Source organism: Diabrotica virgifera, chromosome 2 (genome assembly GCF_917563875.1).
Source record: "Diabrotica virgifera virgifera chromosome 2, PGI_DIABVI_V3a".
NCBI classification, from domain to species: domain Eukaryota; kingdom Metazoa; phylum Arthropoda; class Insecta; order Coleoptera; family Chrysomelidae; genus Diabrotica; species Diabrotica virgifera.
This window is the reverse complement of record NC_065444.1, coordinates 5,184,007-5,204,082: the sequence shown is the minus strand read 5'-3', so window position 1 is coordinate 5,204,082 and position 20,076 is coordinate 5,184,007. Positions and strand designations below refer to the sequence as shown.

The window sequence follows — 20,076 nt, the reverse complement described above, 5'->3', positions numbered from 1 at the left end:
GAATCTGTTAACAACATTCAACTCGATACTTCAATGGAACATTGATGGATTTTTCCATCGTCTCCCTATGCTACAGCTTCTTTTATCCGAATATTCTCCAGATATTATTTGTCTACAGGAGACAAACTTAAAGACCAATCAGTTGTACAATTCAAAACATTTCAATTGTTTCCGCAAAGACCGTACAGATGCAGGTCGTGCAAGCGGTGGTGTAGCGATACTAGTAAACAATCTTCTTTTCCGTTTACCCCCAGCATGTAGCACATTTTCAGCTGAACTCTACGCCATATACCGTGCTGTGAAACTTCTTAACGAGCTTACACTCACCAAAGCCCTGATCATAACAGATTCCCTTAGCTCTCTAAACTCATTAAAACACATTTTTCCGAAACATCCTTTTGAAAAGTTGCTAAAATACCAGCTTTCCCAAGCTCATGAACATGGAAGAAGCGTTCAATTTGTATGGGTTCCCTCACACGTCGGAATAACAGGAAATGAAGAAGCTGGCAGGACTGCACGAGAGGCAATTTTAAGTGATTTTTCGGAGCCGATAGACAAGTGTGTCTCCAGTGACTTAAAAGCTTATTTTAAAAATGAAGTGTTGTGTTTGTGGCGAAATGAGTGGTCTCAATCTAATTCTAAGTTAAATAAAATTAAAAATAATGTGTCTCAGTGGTTTCCATCGTCGCGCAATAGACGAGAACAAATTGCGGTTGCGCGTTTACGTCTAGGACATACCAGGTTAACGCACTCTTAACTTTTCACAAAGAGTAATCCTCTTATATGCGATCAGTGTAACGTCCAATTAACAGTCGAACACTTTTTAATAGTTTGTAGTAAATATGACCAAGAAAGACAGCGCTACAAGATCCCAAACGCTCTACCACAGGCTCTAGGTCAAAACTATTCCTGCGACAATATAGTTAATTATCTAAAATCCATAAACATTCTGTACAACCTGTAGTTGTTTACTTTTGTTATTTATATTTTGTTCCGTCGCTAATAACCTTTTGGTGGATGCGACTTCTTTTTCTAATAAAAATAAAAAAAAAACTGGAAACTAAGTAGGTGAATTTATTTTATAATAATTGTGTTCTGGAAATTACGAGGTGGTCGGAATATTTTGGATAACAGTGTACATTCTATGTACAGAATATATACTACATTCTATTTATTTATTTAATTTTGCAGTCGCTTAAACATTAAAAAATATTACGTTTAATGCAAACGTTAAATTAACAAAATGTGTGATTTGGCATTGGTTAGTTTAGGTCATTACGTAGAGTATAATAGGAATGAATACTGAGGAACACTGCAATAGTTTTTTTAAGTCGAAATCATTGTTAATTACAACATAAACTCACCACAAATATGTACACAAATTAATGGCAAAGTCAATGTTTTCGTAGAGTTGATGCTTTTCAAATTCTCCACCAGGCGTCGCCCACTTTGCGGTTCCTCGCCAATACAATAAATTTATATTTGACAAAATTATTCACATTTTAGCTCAAAATTAAATAAGCCAATAACAATGAAGACTAAACCTCTGCTGGAATTGAATATAAATCGACTTGAATATGACGCCTGCTGTCAGTGTACAATACGTTTAAACGATGGGAGATAACAAAAGCGAAAGATCGTACAAGAGCGAAGACAGAAGCTGGAGGATGCTCAAGGGCTCCAGGGACCGATAGTTGTGCTTTGTTGATACAGATAATTTCAAGTAATCCCTGAGAGTACAATTGAAGGTTGTAAATTTAAGTAGTTTCCAGTTTGAGATGATAAATTTCGGCCAGTCACTTCACACGTTCGGTTTAATTCTCGTATTTGAATTACTCACTGCTAAAATTATATTTTTTTACTAAATTACTACAGAGTGATAAACATTTTAACGTTATAGTTAACAGAGAAATAAGTAAAAAAAATATCGTGCTGATGACACAACCCCCTCCAGGCCGAAACCAATATTTTTGTGTAGTATGGACATCTATATTAATAACCTTTATGTTTCCTGCAGCCGATTTTGGTGATATACATAGTTATAAACAAATGAAGATCAAAAAACGGTAAATTTTCGCTTTTTTCGTCTATTACCAAAAAGTTAAGCATTTTAAACAAATTTGAGAGTGAGAAACTCATAGATCGTATAAAAAAATTCAATATGGCGTTCGCTGAATATGTCTGTCCTTATTGGTTGCTTAGAAAATTGCAAAATAAGTCATAAATTTTGAGTTTTTATAAATATTCATAACTTATGTAAAAATTAACTTAGAACGTTCTTATTACACGGAAGGCTGAGACTTCTGGTGCTTAAATCATACCCTAAATTTCAGAGCAATTGGTCAAATAGTTTAAAAGGTATTTAATTTGTTGTTCCCAAATTAATTTTTTTTGCAACGCTATAAGTCAGAAAATGATGAAGTTACAGTAATACTTTGGATAGTTTATGAAAGAAGAAGATTTATACTATTAATTTAATTAAAGAAATGACAAAAAACAATTTTAAATACTGCAAAATTATTTTGCAAAAACATGTGAATTAAAAAAAGGGGGGGCTAACTTCGTCCCTAATTGTCCTAGGACAATTGTTTTTCTTTCTAAATATGTATAAAAATTCAGTATTTCCAAATATGAAAAAAAAATTTTTTACGGGTAACGGTTAAAAAGTTATTCTAATTGTTTATAAGTAAGCAAAAAATCGACATGCTTTTGCAAAATAACTTTACACTGTTCAAAATTACTTTGTGTCATGTTTTTTAATTAAGTCAATAGTATAAATGTTCTTCTTCCATAAACTGTCAGAAGTCTTATTGTAACCTCATAATTTTCTGACTTATAGTATTGCAAAAAAATGAATTTGGGATAAACAAATTAAATAACTTTTAAACTATTTGACCAGTTAGGTACTTTGAAATTTAAAACATAATTTAAGCACCAGAAGTCTCAGCTATTCGTGTAATAAGAAGATTCTAAGTTAATTTTTACATAAGTTATGAATATTTATAAAAACTCGAAATTTATTATTTATTTTGCAATTTTCTAAGCAACCAATAAGGATAAACATATTCAGCGAACGCCATATTGAAATTTTTTAGACGATTTATGAGTTTTTTACTCTCAAATTAGTTTAGAATGCTTAACTCTTTGGTTATAGACGAAAAAAGCGAAAATTTACCGTTTTTTGATCTTCATTTGTTTATAACTATGAATATCATCAAAATCTGCTGCAGGAAACATAAAAGGTTATTAATATAGATGTCCATACTACTTAATAAATTTTGTTTCGGCCTGGAGGGGATGTGTCACGAGAAAAATCTTATTTCTCTGGATTATTATTAATGTCACATATTTGTTATTTATATTTAAAAAAATATTTTGTTCCAATTTCTATTGAGTGTATTCATTTGTTAATTTTCGTTTTTTTTACTATTTTTCTACAAAAACAGTTGACGCTCAATTCATTATCAGTTATACGCCAGCCAATGGGAGCAAGAATAGGATACTACTTCCGAATTCTATCCTACAGCATGGATTTTAATGAAATTTTGGGAACAGCCTCTACTTATCTCCCAATTGAAAATCTACCCTATGCCGATGTGTGCTTTTATCTTGGAGGTGGTTCCCACCCCTTTTTAGGGGTGAAACATTTTTTGGTTAAAATTACCACGGAATTCGCTAGAGAACCTAATTCTAAGCAAAAACTGTTCTATATTTTTTTTTTAAAACTCGATACTTTTTAAGATATTCGTGGTTGAAAATTGGCCATTTTCATTTAAACATAATACCTTTTCGAACGGTTTTTTGCGAATACCTTAAAAACTATGCATCTAACTAAAAAAACTATATTAAACATTTTTGTAGGTTAAAAGAGACACTTACCTTCATAAATCTTCTAGTTATAATACAAAAAGAGATATATGGTAGGTGAAAATAGTTTGTTTTTTGGAACATTCTCAAATTGGTGTATTCAACTTAAAATAACAGAGAAACGGTCGATTTTAGGTATATAATGCTACTAATACCTTTTGTAGTGCTTGAAAAGACCTTTAAAATGATCTAAATTAAAGGTCCATTACATTAAAACTAAGCGAGATATGCTGCAAACAAAATTGATAACTAATGTACTTTAAGAAAAAATGAGAAAAAATTTAACCCCCATCCACCAAAATGCAAATGCATCGTTTTCCTTCTACAATACCTTTTATTATAGTGTTATTTCTATGTTCAAAAAGTTGGACGCGTTTAAAATGAATGGTTTTTGAAAAAATAGATCAAATTATAGAGCGTATTTTTAAATTTTCTTAAAAATCTTCAGTTTTCTCCATGTAACTTGAAAATGATAAGAGATACAGTAATGAAAAAAAAATTTTAATCTAAAAAGCCCTACATTTTTGTGTGGTATCTTTTTTTTTCGTATCTCTTATCTTTTTCGAGTTACATTGAGGAAAAGGAAGATTTTTAAGGAAATTTAAAAATGCGCTCTATAATTTGATCTTATTTTTTTCAAACACCATTCATTTTAATCCAGTCCAACTTTTTGAACATATAAATAACACTATAGTAAAAAGTATTGTAGAAGGAAAACGATGTATTTAAATTCTGATGGATGAGGGGCTAAATACACTTCTCATTTCTTCTTAAAATACATTAGTTATCGAATTTTTTGCAGAATATCTCGGTTAGTTTGAATGTAATCGAAATTTAGTATTGCTCATTTTAAAGGTCAAGGATACAAAAGTTATTAGTATCATTATACACCTAAAATCGACAGTTTACATACATAGTATCATTATACTTATAACATACTCTTCTTACCTACCATATCCCTCTTTGTATTTTTAGAAGATTTATGAAGGAACGAATCTCTTTGCTTTTTTATAACCTACAGAAATATTTTATATAGATTTTTTGTTAACCACGAATAATTCAAAAAGTATTGAGTTTTCAAAAAATAATTATAGAACAGTTTTTACTTAAAATTATGTTCTTTAGACTCTTCCGTAGTTATTTTAACCAAAATATTTTTCACCCTCGAGAAGGGGTGGAAACCACTCCCAAGATAAAAGCGCACATCGGCGTAGGGTAGACTTTGTTTCTTGAGCTATTCCCGACTTACTGTGAAAATATCAAGTAAATTGATGTAGTAGGATGAAATTCGGAGCCAAATACTCTCATTGACTGCCCTATTAAATCAGTCGTTATATTTTCTCCTGGTCAAATGCAAAACTAACATAATAATCATAGGCACATGTAAAATGTTTGTGGTGTCGTTGCCCGCTTACAGGTTAATACAAAATTCTAGTTATTTGGCCTTATTTATTTTTTGTTTTTCACCTTTTGATGAGACATGCTCTATTCACATGGGTGGAATTTTCTGAACCTTTACAAGTAAAAAATATAGCAAATAATAGATGAGAACACTTACCCAAAATAGGTCTTAGTTGAAATTTTCAGGAGACCTGAAGAAAAAATATAATATTAACAACTATATTTTATATTATAATATATCACTATTCAATCAATAACTTTTGATTTTTAATTAGAAAAATAGCAGGTATTTTAGAATATAGAACAATAGATATTTTTCTGGACTTGAGTCTATTGAGTAGAGATGCATCATGTCAAACCAGTTTGATTTTATTCAACAAACTTGACTTGACTTGAAACCCAAACTTTTTTTTTGAAAAAAGTTTGACTTGACTTGATTTCGACATCTTTAGGTTTGACTTGAAATCAAACTTCTTCAAACAGTTTGAAGTTTGAATATCATATTGCGCAACGTTTTTATTTCCAATTACCGACTTTTGTTTTGACTTATTTTGATAGGTCTTAATCTGTACTCTGCTAATCTGTAGTGTGTAAGAGAAAACAATCTGTAGTAGAAGCAGAATCAATTAAGAAATATAAATATACTGATTTATTTGAACTAATGTGAACTAATTCTTTAAAACGACGAATTCTTTGTTAATCTAGTCCAGCAATTAACTTCCAGCAATTTTTAGTTTGAATATTATTTTGTTTGTGTCGTTTAAATCAGAAATTCTCCTGTATAGAACTCTTTACCTACATATTTTTATTTCGTAAAAATAGGATATTTTGAGTGCGATGACAACCGGACAACATTTGTTGATTTTTTGACCTGCCGGCCCTTACGAGACTTGCGTCTGTTAGAATGAAATCTAATGAAATATATGCACTGACACCAAATTTAATATTTTTATTTTGAAATATCCCTTGCTTGGCAGAGCGAAGTTTAATTTTTTATGCATTATGTAGGGGTAATTTATACAAGGAAATTAATCACTTTCGTCATAATTTATTATCAATATTATTAATCAAGTCAATAATTAAGTCAAATTAAAACTCTTATATACTTAATAGCTAATATGCAACAATTACAAAGCAATAACAATTATCTGTTATTATTCTTAGGAAATCTAAATAAACTTATTCCTCTTGCTGTCGCAGATGAACATCCGCGAAACACACACGAGTAACCAGACATTTTATTTAACCATAACCATAATCCTACTATAGAATTATATAAATGCTCAAATAAACTTGTTAAGTCGAGTATTTACCATATCCACGAGGAAAAAGTTTTCCTTTAGTTGTCTGTATACCATATATTACAAAAAACGACTAAAATCCTTTATAAAAGGTATATTTGTTAAAATCCCTAAAAAGGGCTACATCACAGAACTAGTTTTCGATAATTCGATAAACTATAATCGCTTCTTTTATCAAGTTACTTTTATATGGCACTCATTGTATTATTAATTTTCTTATTTTAATTGGCAACTAATCTATCTATCTCGACAAAAAAGTATACCTACTAAATATAGTACATTGTTTACCGGGTAGGAAAAGCTTAACATTCCTGGGCGACTGTGAAGATTGCTAAGTCGAGGCGCAAGCCGAGACTTAGCAAAACAGAGTCCAGGAATGTGGCTTTTCCTACGAGGTAAACATACTATTTTTCCGCAAATCGTTTAAAATTCGATAGATATTGATTGATTTAAAAAAAACGCGATAATTTTATTCCCAAATAAATGGTGCTTTGAAATTCCTAATAAAATTACTTGGGTTACTATGGAAACGTATTGAGGTTGAATTGTCAAACTTGACGCTTATAAATTTAATTGCTGGTGTTCTCGAAAGTAAAATGATAAGTGATGATGAAATTTCCATTCCTGGGACTCCTCCAGAGCTGGTTGAGGCAGTGAATACTGCTTCATTAGAATTATTGCCAAAGAAATCAAGAGAAAAGTACGAAAATGCATACAGACGTTTTATGGATTATCGCATGAGTAAAAATACGAGTTCTTTCTCAGAAAATTTTGTAATGGCATACTTCCTAGACCTTTGTTTAAAGATGAAATCTTCAACATTATGGGCCAATTATTCAATGCTGAAGTCAACCCTTGCACTTAAACACAATGTAGATATATCTACATACTCAAAACTTCGTTCTTTATTGAAACGGCAAGCTCAAGGTTATAGGGCAAAGAAATCTAAGATTTTAACGAAGGAAGAAATTGAAAAATTTATCCAGGAAGCTCCAGATAAAGAAAATTTAATGATTAAGGTAATTTACAAGGTTTTAATAGCAATGTGTTTTCTATCATTTATGTAGAACACTAACAACTGTACGGAAATATCATTTCCTTACAGTAAGGAAATGACATTTCCTTACAGTAAGGAAGTCCTGACTTTTTCTTCAAGAAATTTTGACAGGAATGTCAAAATTTCCTGGCGATTTGCGGAAAAATTATTTTTCAAACTCTTTCAAACTAGTTTGACAAACAGTTTGAATTTTCAAACCTGTACGACTGACCAGTTTGACTTGACTTGAATTATTTGTCAGAAGGGATTAAGTCAAACTCAAGTCAAGTTCAAACATTCAAGTCAAACTTGTGCAACTCTACTATTGAGCAATGTTTCTTTCACACTTTAAGGAATTGTGAGTCAATATATCTCTACTTACATCTCTATACTCTACTACTACATATTAGTAGACACCATGTGCCAATTTTTTGCCAACTTATGGGTTAAACGAAAAAATTAAATGTGAAAAAGAAGGTAATTTTATTGGTTGGCTAAAATTAATAATTTCTTTAAATGGGTATGTCCCTTCATTTACCTACAAACTCGATTCTTCTTCTTAAGTGCCCTCTCCTCAAGGGAGGTTGCGAGGTTGGCTACTACAATAGCAAACTCTTCTCTATTTTTAGCTGTTCTTAGCCACGATAGTCTTTTCCTTCCTAGTCCACTCTTTCCATCTTACTTATTATTTTTTAGTACGTGGCAAAGGTATCATACTTTTCTAACTTTCAATATGTTGAAAATTTCATTTTCCTTATCTATTCTGTGCAGCACTTGTTTTGAGGTATGCGATGTTCATGAAATTTTGAGGATTCTCTGGTAAATCCACATTTCAAAGGCCTCCAATTTATTTACGGTTACTGTTTTATGGGTCCTCGTCTGAACTGTACAGGGAAGAGTCGACCAAACGTAGCAATTTGATAAACGTAGTCGAATTTCGAGTTTAATTCGAGAATCACATAGAAATCTTTTGACTTTTTCGAAAGATTTCCTCTCTTCTTCTTCTTCTTTTTGTATAGACATGACTCTGTCTGTTTTTTCAATGTGCCTCTAGTAAGTTGTCGTTCCATGGTTTTCGTGGTCTTCCCACTGATCGTCTTCCTATTGGGGAACCGTCTCCCGCTGTCCTGACTACTCATTTGTTGTAATTCGGCTTATGTAGTTATTCCATTCTATTCTTCTCTCTCTTACCCAGTTATTAATGTTATCCACCTTGCATCTCCGTCGTATATCTGTACTACTAGCTCTGTCCCATAGAGTCTTACCATCGATTTTTCGAAGGGTTTTCATCTCCGCTGTTTCGAGCAAACTTTTTGTCCTCTCTATGTCGGGTCGTGTGTTTCTGCCGCGTATGTCAATATTTTTCTGATGACTTGTAAATTCTGCGTTAAATTTTTTTTTCCGATATTTTTATTTCTCTATATTTTGTCATTCAGGCAACCTGCGGCTCTGTTTGCTCTATTCACTTGATCTACCACTTCTGTTTTGAGCCTTCCGTAGCTAGATAGTGTGATGCCTAGGTATTTAAACTCCATCACTTGTTCTATTATCTGACCTTCCAGCTTCAATTTACATCTTATTGGATCTGCTGTTATAACCATGCATTTTGTCTTTTGAGGAAATTAACATGTTAAATTTTCTGGCGATTATGTTGAATTGGTACAGCATACGTTGTAAATCATCTTCACTTTGAGAGATTAGTATTGCATCGTCCGCAAAGCAGATTATTTTAAGTTGAAAGAAAGATTTCCTGACCTGTTCTATTTTCGATCTGATTTCTAGATCAGAATTTAGGTTCGTATCGATCCAGTACCCCAGGTATTTAAATCTATTAACCTGTTCCAAAATGTGCATGTTTATTTTGGAAGGTTAAGGTACATCTTGGTTTGTTGTTTTCGGATTGGCATTATTTTAGGTAAATTAAATGTAATTAAAATACATGAAATAAGTATCATAATTTTTCACATTATAACATTATAATAATATACAGAGAGAGTCTGTAAAGTGGAATAAATTCAATATCTCAAATACTAATTGTTTTTTTGGAAAATGCTCAGACTCGTCGATTAGTATTTCAAATTGTCCTTTTTGACATTCAATAATAATGTATACAGGGTGTCCCAATTTAGAGATATGACGTCATCGTCGATTTTCTTAAATGGCAACACTGTCATTTTGATAGCTAATTTGATAGGGTTTGTAAAGTTATACATAACTGCAAAATATCAAATTTTTATTCTCTACCATTTACAAGATAATAGAAAATAACAAAGTTATATCTGTAATTTGGAATATATTCAATAATTAAAATACTAACTGTTTTTTTGAAAAATGCTCAGAGCCGTCGATTAGTATATCAAATTGTCCTTTTTGACATATAATAATAATGTATACAGGGTGTCCCAATTTAGAGATATGACGTCATCGTTGATTTTCTTAAATGGCAACACTGTCATTTTGATAGCTATTTTGATAGGGTGTGTAAAGTTATACACAACTGCAAAATTTCAAATTTGTATTCTCTACCATTTAGATGATAATAAAAAATAACAAAGTTATGAAAAAGAAGTAATCAACTAATAATTGAATTTAATTATTTCAATAAATTAAGCAAAAACTCATAATGAAATAAATTGAAATAAATAAATTCAATTATTATTTGATTACTTCTTGTTCTTCATAACTTTGTTATTTTTTATTATCTTGTAAATGGTAGGGAATAAAATTTTGAAATTTTTCAGATGTGTATAACTTTACACACGCTATCAAAATAGCTATCAAAATGATAGTGTTGCCATTTAAGAAAATCAACGATGACGTCATATCTCTAAATTGGGACACCCTGTATACATTATTATTATATGTCAAAAATGACAATTTGATATACTAATCGATGGGTCTGAGCATTTTTCAAAAAAACAGTTAGTATTTTAATTATTGAATATATTCCAAATTACAGATAGGTATAACTTTGTTATTTTCTATTATCTTGTAAATGGTAGAGAATAAAAATTTGATATTTTTCAGTTATGTATAACTTTACAAACCCTATCAAATTAGCTATCAAATGACAGTGTTGCCATTTAAGAAAATCGACGATGACGTCATATCTCTAAATTGGGACACCCTGTATAAATTTTTATGGAATGTCAAAAAGGACAATTTGAAATACTAATCGACGGGTCTGAGCATTTTCCAAAAAAACAATTAGTATTTGAGATATTGAATTTATTCCACTTTACAGACTCTCTCTGTATTTAATAGTATACTATGCAACGAGCATTTAATGATGGTCATTATGAAGCGAGTATGAGGGATAAGCAACTCGCCGCATACGGCTCGTTTCGCCGTATGAAGGATAAGAAACGAGCCGTATGCGGCGAGTTTCTTATAGAGTACGAGATTCATAATGATAATTAAATGCAAGTTGTATACACTATTTTTTTATGATCATTCACAACAAAAAATATTTTCAAATTTATTAATTTTGTAATGCAAACAAATTAAGTAGTTTGTCAGTTTGGCAGTTTGTTTACATATTGAGAACTGTCAAAGCGTATGTATTTGACTCGTCATTGGTCACTGCGCGTGTACCACCTTTATCGCGAATGCCATATCGCGATTCTATTGGTTAAAAATCTGTATCTTAATGAAAATCTGTATCATAATGAAGTTCATTATGATACAGGTAGTGACATCATAATTGATATATTATAGTATGAGAATAGAAAAAATTATAATTAACTATGCGAGTGGCCATAGCTGTCCAGTACGTAAATTTAAATAGAAAATAATTTTTAAGCGAGATATTTTTCAATTATTATGTGCTAAAATACATATAATAGAATTAAAAAATGTGAACAGTATACTGCCACATAATTATATGTATAAATACGTAGTCCCTATGTTAATATTTTTTCACAATACATATATTATGTGAGCTTATTTAGCATTGTGTGCATTATCATGATGAAAATGCCTTTTTATATGTATGTTTTTTGCCTGTACAAAAGACACGTATATTACATATTAACCACGAAACTAATTAATCAACAAAAAATGCAGGGATATAATTAGAAAGAACATTACGAAATAACATTTCAGTTGTTTAGTTTTTTTTTTGTTCATGAGAGATCATGTCCATAAACCGTTAATACAGTCGCCCGGAAGAGATTTTATATGAGCAGAGTGTCTTTTATTGCTCTTTCTCTCTCTCTTCTCGTCGTCGCTTTATCCCCACGGGTTATCGATTAAGGGACTAACTATGGGTATTAATCGAAATAAGATTTATTAAAGTTCATCCAAATCCACAAAGGAAAAACTAATAAATTAGCTAAGATATTAATTAGGGTTAAGATCCTGCTCGTTTGAATGAGGCTCTTAGTTGGTTTTGGATTTTATTACTTTTATAGAGGGGCACAAATTCAATAAGGCATACAAGATTAGATTAGAAGTTGTTTCTTGGAATCTTTTACTTTATAATTATTTATTAAAATTTTATTTTTATAAAATTATTCCTAGTAGAGAGTAGTCATAACAACTACTCTCGTTCTAACAAAAGTCTACAAACAATGTGTACTGCCTGTATTGACATATGGAGCGCAGACATGGACCCTGACAAGAAATAACATGGATAAGGTATTAAAAACAGAAAGGGCCACGGAAAGAAAGATGCTACAAATAAATCTGAAGGATAAGAAAAAAGCGAATGAATAAGAAGGATCACTAAGGTCAAAGATGTAAATAAAAAAAATAGAACTGAAATGGAAATTCGCTCGATACAATGCAAGGCAAAAGGATGACAGATGGAATAACCAAATACTACACTGGAGACCCTAAGAATAACGAAAAGGAAGAGGAAAACCTCGAATGAGATGAATCGACAACATCCCAAAACACGCTGTTTCGAAATGGATACGTATAGCCCAGGACAGAGAATCCTAGAGAGAAAAAGGGAAGGAAGGCTTACGTTCAAGATTGGGTGAAATAGGCTATAGACAGATACATGCAGCCCCATCTAGTTAATTTGTTTGTTTTGAATAAATTTAAATATATTTCGTGTACTTTAACTTTGGTTAAGTTTTTGTCATACAGATTTTTTTATAATATTACAAATAGATTAATTATTTTATTAAGTACTCCCATATTTCCCATAATATTCTTCTTCTTCTTTTTGTATAGATATGACTCTGTCTGTTTTTTCAATGTGCCTCTAGTAAGTTGTCGTTCCATCGTTTTCGTGGTCTTCCCACTGATCGTCTACCTATTGGGAAACCGTCTCTCGCTGTCCTAACTATCCTAATTGTTGTCATTCGGTATGTGGTCACTCCATTCTATTTTTCTGTTTATTACCCAGTTATTAATGTTATACACCTTGCATCTCCTTCGTATATCTGTACTTCTAGCTCTGTCCCATAGAGTCTTACCATCGATTTTTCGAAGGGTTGTCATCTCCGCTGTTTCGAGCAATATTTTTGTCCTCTCTGTGTCGGGTCATGTTTCTACCGCGTATGTCATTATTAGTCTGATGACTGTTTCGTAAATTCTGTTATTCATTTCTTTTCCGATATTTTATTTCTCCATATTGTGTCATTCAGGCCACCTGCGGCTCTGTTTGCTCTATTCGCTTGATCTTCCACTTCTGTTTCAAGCCTTCCGTAGCTATATAGTGTGATGCCTAGGTATTTAAACTCCATCACTTGTTCTATTATCTGACCTTCCAGCTCCAATTTACATCTTATTGGATTTGCTGTTATAACCATGCATTTTGTCTTTTGTGAGGAAATTAACATGTTAAATTTTCTGACGATTATGTTGAATTGGTGCAGCATACGTTGTAAATCATCTTCACTTTGAGAGATTAGTATTGCATCGTCCGCATAGCAGATTATTTTAAGTTGTTTTTCTCCCATTTGGTATCCTTTTTTAGTTCTTATTTTTTTATTATTTCGTCCATGATCAGGTTGAACAATAAAGGACTCAAGGAATCCCTGTCTTATCCTATTGCCGGCTTCAATTAAGTCAGTTAATTCATCTTCCACTTTTACTTTTATTATGTTGTTCTGGTAGATGTTTTAGATCGTTTTAATTATTCCTAGATATACCTCTCTCGAGTATAACAAATGGATAACGTCCTTTAATGTGACCCTGTCAAATGCTTTCTTAAGGTCCACGAAACATAAATATGCCGGTTTGTTGTGAAACCGATTTCTCTTGAACTTGCCTCATTATAAATATAGCGTCAGTGCATGACCTTCCCGACCTAAAACCTTGTTGTTCCTCTGATAATGTTATAATTTCATTCAATTTGTTTGTTATCACTTTTGTTGTTAATTTTAATGTTGTGTTGTGTTGAATTCCCCTGTAATTCTCCGGATCCGATTTGTCTCCTTTTTTGAAGAGAGGTATTAGGATGCTTGATCTCCATTCTTGTGGTATTCTGTTTTATTCTATTATTTTTTGTATTAGTTTTAATAGTTGTTTAGTTAGATCTTGTCCTCCGTACTTTTGGAGTTCGCTCGATATTCTGTCCTCCACTGGAGATTTTCTATTTTTATCTCTACTCTTCTACTCCATATATATAAATTAATAATATGCTAAATGTGCCGTTCCGTTCTACCCCCAACACAAAAAGCGTCAAAAATACCCGGAGTGGATCTTAGATTTTGCCGGAGGCACCCAGGTTAATGACTATGTTCGCATTCACCAAATCACAGGTTTTTGGGTCATATCAGTGCTGCCTAATTACTACAGGATGTTGTTAGATTACTACTTTTAATATCCACCGTATGAATATATGCTGCATATGCAATCCTAATTTGGCGTTTCAGTAATGAACGTAATTCTGTAAATTGCCTTTGGTAATTGTAACACTTACATTTCTAGGAATTGTTCCGAGCTGTGCGTTTCTTTCTAATATCTGTTGTAATATCCGTTAGTAACCAAGCAAAATGTTTTTGTATTCGTAGAAGTTACTTTTAAAAGTATCTGTTAAAATATTTTAAGTTGAATAAGTATCGATTGAAATTTTAGTTCAGTTCAGTTCTAGTCTGATGCATCCTGTTCCACGAAATTTATAGTATAGATAACGGTAATTTGCTTTTATAAAATTATTTTTATACCATATTGCTTTATCAATAATATCAGAGAAAATAAGGTACCTAAAATGTTTTTTTTTTCTACATAAACTTCACTTCTCTTTGGTCGTACTTCAGCTAATTGACTGCGATCCATTTTGCATGAACTATTTTATAAAGTCATAATTACTTCGGTATATCTGCTATCTAAAATCCCCTAATACCCTATAAAACTTTTATTTTACACTGGTATAAAGGTTAACCAGAATAGAAACAGATATAAAAATGCTTCAGTATTTAAGGCAGATTAAACAATTTAGAAATGAAAACAGATTTACTATGTTTATTGTTGAAAAGTATTTACTTTCTAATCATAGTCGCAGTCTAATCCATTTAAAAAGAAAAGCTTTCAACCACACGTTCTACAAGTCCTCGCATGCGGAGCAGAAATATCCTAACTATCACAAAAATATCACCGATAATTTGAGGACATTACTTAAAATGGAGAGATCAATGCGTGGAAATAACCAAAAAATAGAATAAGAAAGGAGGAAAGTCGCAGATGAACCAGAGTGGAAGATATTATCAAACGTATTAAGGTGAAAAAATGGACTTGGGCAGGATATTTTAAACGAGTCAAAGAAAATAGGTTGACAAAAAAATCTTGAGTGGAGACCACGGATAGATAAGCGAAGCCAAGAAGACCCCAACACGATTAAGCGACCACCTCAAAAGAATTGCAATCAGTCAGATGGAAGCGCATAGGAGAAATAGATGGAAGTATTTGTTGGAGGGTACCTATGTACAACCATACACAAATCAGTGATGTGGTTTATGCGAAATTAAAAAAATGCTTTAAGAGGATATTGTTTATATCATCAATGATTTCCCAATGTCAACAAGTATGCTATAACGTAAATCTAAGTGATGCAAGACGCGTACTATTTACTTTCCAAACAAAATATAATATGTTCCACACTAAATTCAATTAGAAACATAGCTCAACTCCACACAGCATTGCAATTCCCTTGTGAATAAGAGTAAGGAGAGAATTTAACACCACAGGCGAATGGCCGTTCAACTATAAATATTTGGCGGTAAACTTAAAATTTATGCTGTGACTACAGACCATTAGGTACACACTTTAATGCAACGGAAAATTAATATAGCCATAAAATGACAAATAAAAACTTCTTATCTTACGTACTAGTATACCATAACGTATTTTATTTAGTGATATATTATGGATGATTTTAATATCTTATTGCAATTTTATGACTATATTTACTTATCATAATATTAAAATGCGGAAGCCGTTAAACAAAATAAATAATAAAGTCCAGAGGATATCAAATTTATTTATTTTTACCATTAAAACACCGTAAAGATTTATACATCATGGGTTAAGGAAATCTAAAAAACAAAAAAGCACCTGGAACAGATGGTATACCCAATTAACTTTTAAAATATGGAGGCCCTGAACTTGCAAGTAAACTGTCGCAACTCTTTAAAAAAAAGAATGTGTGTACTTTGTACGCACGTAAGAAGTTATACTTCTATTATATGATTTCAACGAAATTAATATACTTTAAACAGTTTCTCTACGACTTTCCAAAAAATTTTATTAAAACAATACCAAAAATTAAAAAAATAAAAGAATAAAACACACACAAACACATTGAAAAATGCCACAAATGATTTCTGAACAAGAATTGTTGCCAAAAATTTTAATTAAATACGTATTTTCTGAAAAAAATTATATAATAATATACTTACAATCATAAAATCTATAAAAAAAATAACAACTTGCTTGGGGCTTGAACCCACTTCACGTCTATCCCGCCGTACGAAAGTTGAAGCGATTTCAAACTGCACCACCTTCGCTTATACGTCATGTGGGGATATACACAAACTAAACTTTTACACCATAAACTTTTTGACATTTTGTTTATTTATATGAATTTAATGAAATTATTAGTTTGATTTTTGTCGAATTAAAATACAACAAAATATAGAGTAAGAAAACGATATATTGGATGAAGATTTGTAGAAAGTTTGTTCGTAATCATATTATGTAAATTAAAGCATTGACTACTAATAGGTAACTACATTTTTTTTTACATTTTCCAAATAGATAGGTATGAAGATATTTTTTTATTGGAATACAACTTAAACATTTAGAATTACGTACCTGTGGCTTTTCAAAACTATTTAAAAAGTCATTATAATTATAAATTTGATTTTATTTCTGTCCTCACAACAATAAAAACTAATATATACAATACTTTTGTTTACCGATAACCTCCATATTGAACAATTATTGACAGATTATTTCAACACCCAATCAGAGCCCGTATAACGACTAATACCATACTGTCGGTGTGCGCATGCGCGCAGATCAATAAAATTTCACCCTCAATGAAATCGCGCCTAAAGAAGTATAACTTCAAAAAATCTTAAACGAAACAGAAACACTAGAGGAATGGCATAAGAGCATCACAATCCCCATATTTAAAAAAGGACAAAAAACTTACCAACAAAGCTACAGAGGAATAACCCTCTTAAATACAACGATGAAACTTTTCACGGGTATTCTTAAGGACTAACTGGAAAGAAAAATCACTAATGCTGAAGAACAACAAGGTTTTACAAAGGGTGATCTACAACAGGAGAAAAAAAGCACGAAACAGATCAGAATGGAGAAGAATCCTGGAACAGGCCAAGACCCAGGAAGGGTTGTCGAGCCAGTGAGGATGATGATGATGATGATCTATAACAGACGCAGTATTTATAATAAAACAAATAAAAGAAAAAGCTATAGAGTTCGGCATGCCAGCGTTTATTTGCTTCATTGATCTGACGATGGCGTTTGACAGAGTTCGCCTGGAAGACATTCTAAATATATTAATAGAAAATAAAACACCGACCAGCATAACAAAGACAGTCCATAACCTAAATAACAACAATGTAACAAAAGTTAGAGCAGAAGACCAGTTCACTGAAAATATTCCAACACCGGGAAGAATTAGACAAGGAGACAGTTTAGGCCCCTTCTTGTTTAACCTACTCATGGGCAAAATTATAAACAAAGTAACATATCTTAATCTCGGATATAGAATGGCCAACAAAAGAATTGGTATGGTGTGTTCCGCAGATGATGCAGCAATTATTGCTGAATCAGAAGATGATCTTCAGAGACAGCTCTTTCAGTTCTCTCAAGTAAGTCGCCAACTAAATATGAACATTTCTACCAACAAAACTAAGTTGATGACAATAGCAAAGGATCCGCTCAGATGTAAGTTAGTGGTTGAGAACAACTCCATACAACAGGTGATGCAATTCAGATATCTGGGCATAGATATATCAAGCACTCACGACCCAGTAAAGGACCTGAGAAGTCAAATCAACAAAGCATCTGCATTGTCAGGGTGTCTGCGGGAGATAGTCTGGTCAAATCAGTATATGCACACAGATAGTAAAATTAGAATCTACAAGACTTGCATACGACCGATCATGACATATGGCATAGAAGTGCCCGAAGACACCAACAAAACTAAACAGATGCTAATTGTTGCCGAAATGAAAACCCTAAAAACAATAGTGGGGAAAACAAGAAGAGACAGGGTAAGAAATACAGACATTAGAGAGCAATGCAAAATTCAAGATATTGTAAGATGGGGAATGCAGCGCAAGAGGATGTGGTACAACCATGTAAGACGAATGGATGAAAATAGTCTCCCAATAATTGCCCTAGAAAACAACCCGCCCGGTTTAAATACCCCCGGAAGACCACCTAAAAGATGGAGCGATAGTTGGCAATCTACCTCCCAGGAAATTAACCAGAGGCAGCTTCAGAATTAAACAGATCGAAAAATCTCCAAGAAGTAAAAGAAAATGAAGGCTTAAGCAAATAAAAATCAAACTTACTCACAATCTGTTTTATTGGGTCCAAAGGACGACCGGGCCGGTTTCAGACACTACAATTTACTGTGCATCTTCAGCTATTGTTAATATATTTTTTTCTTCTTCTTTTCGTTCTGGCTATAATTATTTTATTAACTGATGCTTTAAACAGATTAGTTGTTATTGCCGAGAACCATTTCCTCAGGTTTTTTAACCACGATATTCTTCTTCTTCCAATTCCTCGCTTTCCGAGTACTTTGCCATGAAGGATGATTTTCAGTAATCTGTATTTTGTGCCGTTTCTCATTATGTGTCCGAGATATTCTAACTTTATCCTTTTAATCGTATACATCACTTTCATTTTTTTCCCCATTCTTCGTAGTATAGACTCATTGGTTATCTTGTCCGTCTATGATATCCTTGGGATTAGCCTATACAGGGTGTTTCATTAATAATTGTCCATATAGTAACTGGAGAAACCTTAACACTAAATACGAAGATTTAACCTAAAACTCTTAACTAAAATGTGGTTCCTTACTGAGTTACAGGGTGTTTTATCTAAAAATTTAAAAATTATTTTTGCTCAGCATTTTACAAATATTCGACGTATCCTTTTCATACTTGGCAGGAGGTATAGGTACTGTACAAACTATTAAATTATGTTAAACAAACGTTTCTGGCTATTACCAGAGGCGTACGACTGGGGAAAGTGAATGGTTGACCCTTTCCAAATTCTACGCCACTGGCGGAATTACTATTTTAGTTCAATTATTGGATTCTCCAATACTTTCTATGAAAATAATATACTCTTCATTCGTAACGATAAAGTGATTAGTTTTCGAGATCTTTGAAGTTAAAAATGAAACGACACGGTTATTTTGATTAATGTATTGTGTCGCTTCATTTTTAATTTCAAATATCTCGAAAACTAATCATTTTATCGTTCCGAATGAAGAGTATATTATTTACATAAAAAGTACTGGAAAATCAAAAAATTACACTAAAATAGCAATTTCGTCAGTGGCGTAGAATTTGGGAAGGGTCAACCAGTCACTATCCCCTGTCGTACGCCTCTGGTAGTAGCTAGAAACGTTTATTTATCTTAATTTAGTAGGGTATACAGTACCTACACTTTCTGCCAAGTATGATAAGGATACGCCAAATAGTTTTAAAGTACTGGGTACAAATAATTTTTAAATTTTAATCATATGAATCAATATATCATAAATTAATCAAAATAACTGTGCCGTTTCATATTTAACTTCAAATATCTCGAAAACTAATGACTTTATCGTTACCAATGAAGAGTATATTATTTACGTAGAAGGTATTGGAAAATCTAAAAACGGCACTAAAATAGTAATTCCTCCAGTGGCGTAGAATTTGAGAAGGGTCAACCATTCACTATCCCCTGTCGTACGCCTCTGGTAGTAGCTAGAAACTTTTGTTTATCAAAATTTAGTAGGGTATATAGTAGTCGCACTTTCTGCCA

General features: G+C 32.1%; 1 protein-coding gene across 1 annotated transcript in view; it reads right to left on the bottom strand.

Annotated features, from left to right (window-relative positions):
- Positions 1 to 20,076, bottom strand: part of LOC114324661 (KH domain-containing, RNA-binding, signal transduction-associated protein 2-like) — a 1,309,325-nt gene that overhangs the window by 1,163,986 nt on the left and 125,263 nt on the right. Inside the window, exon 2 of the mRNA XM_028272525.2 lies at positions 5,426 to 5,459. The gene's annotated coding sequence lies outside the window, so the exon portion shown is untranslated. The remainder of the gene's footprint in view (positions 1 to 5,425; positions 5,460 to 20,076) is intronic.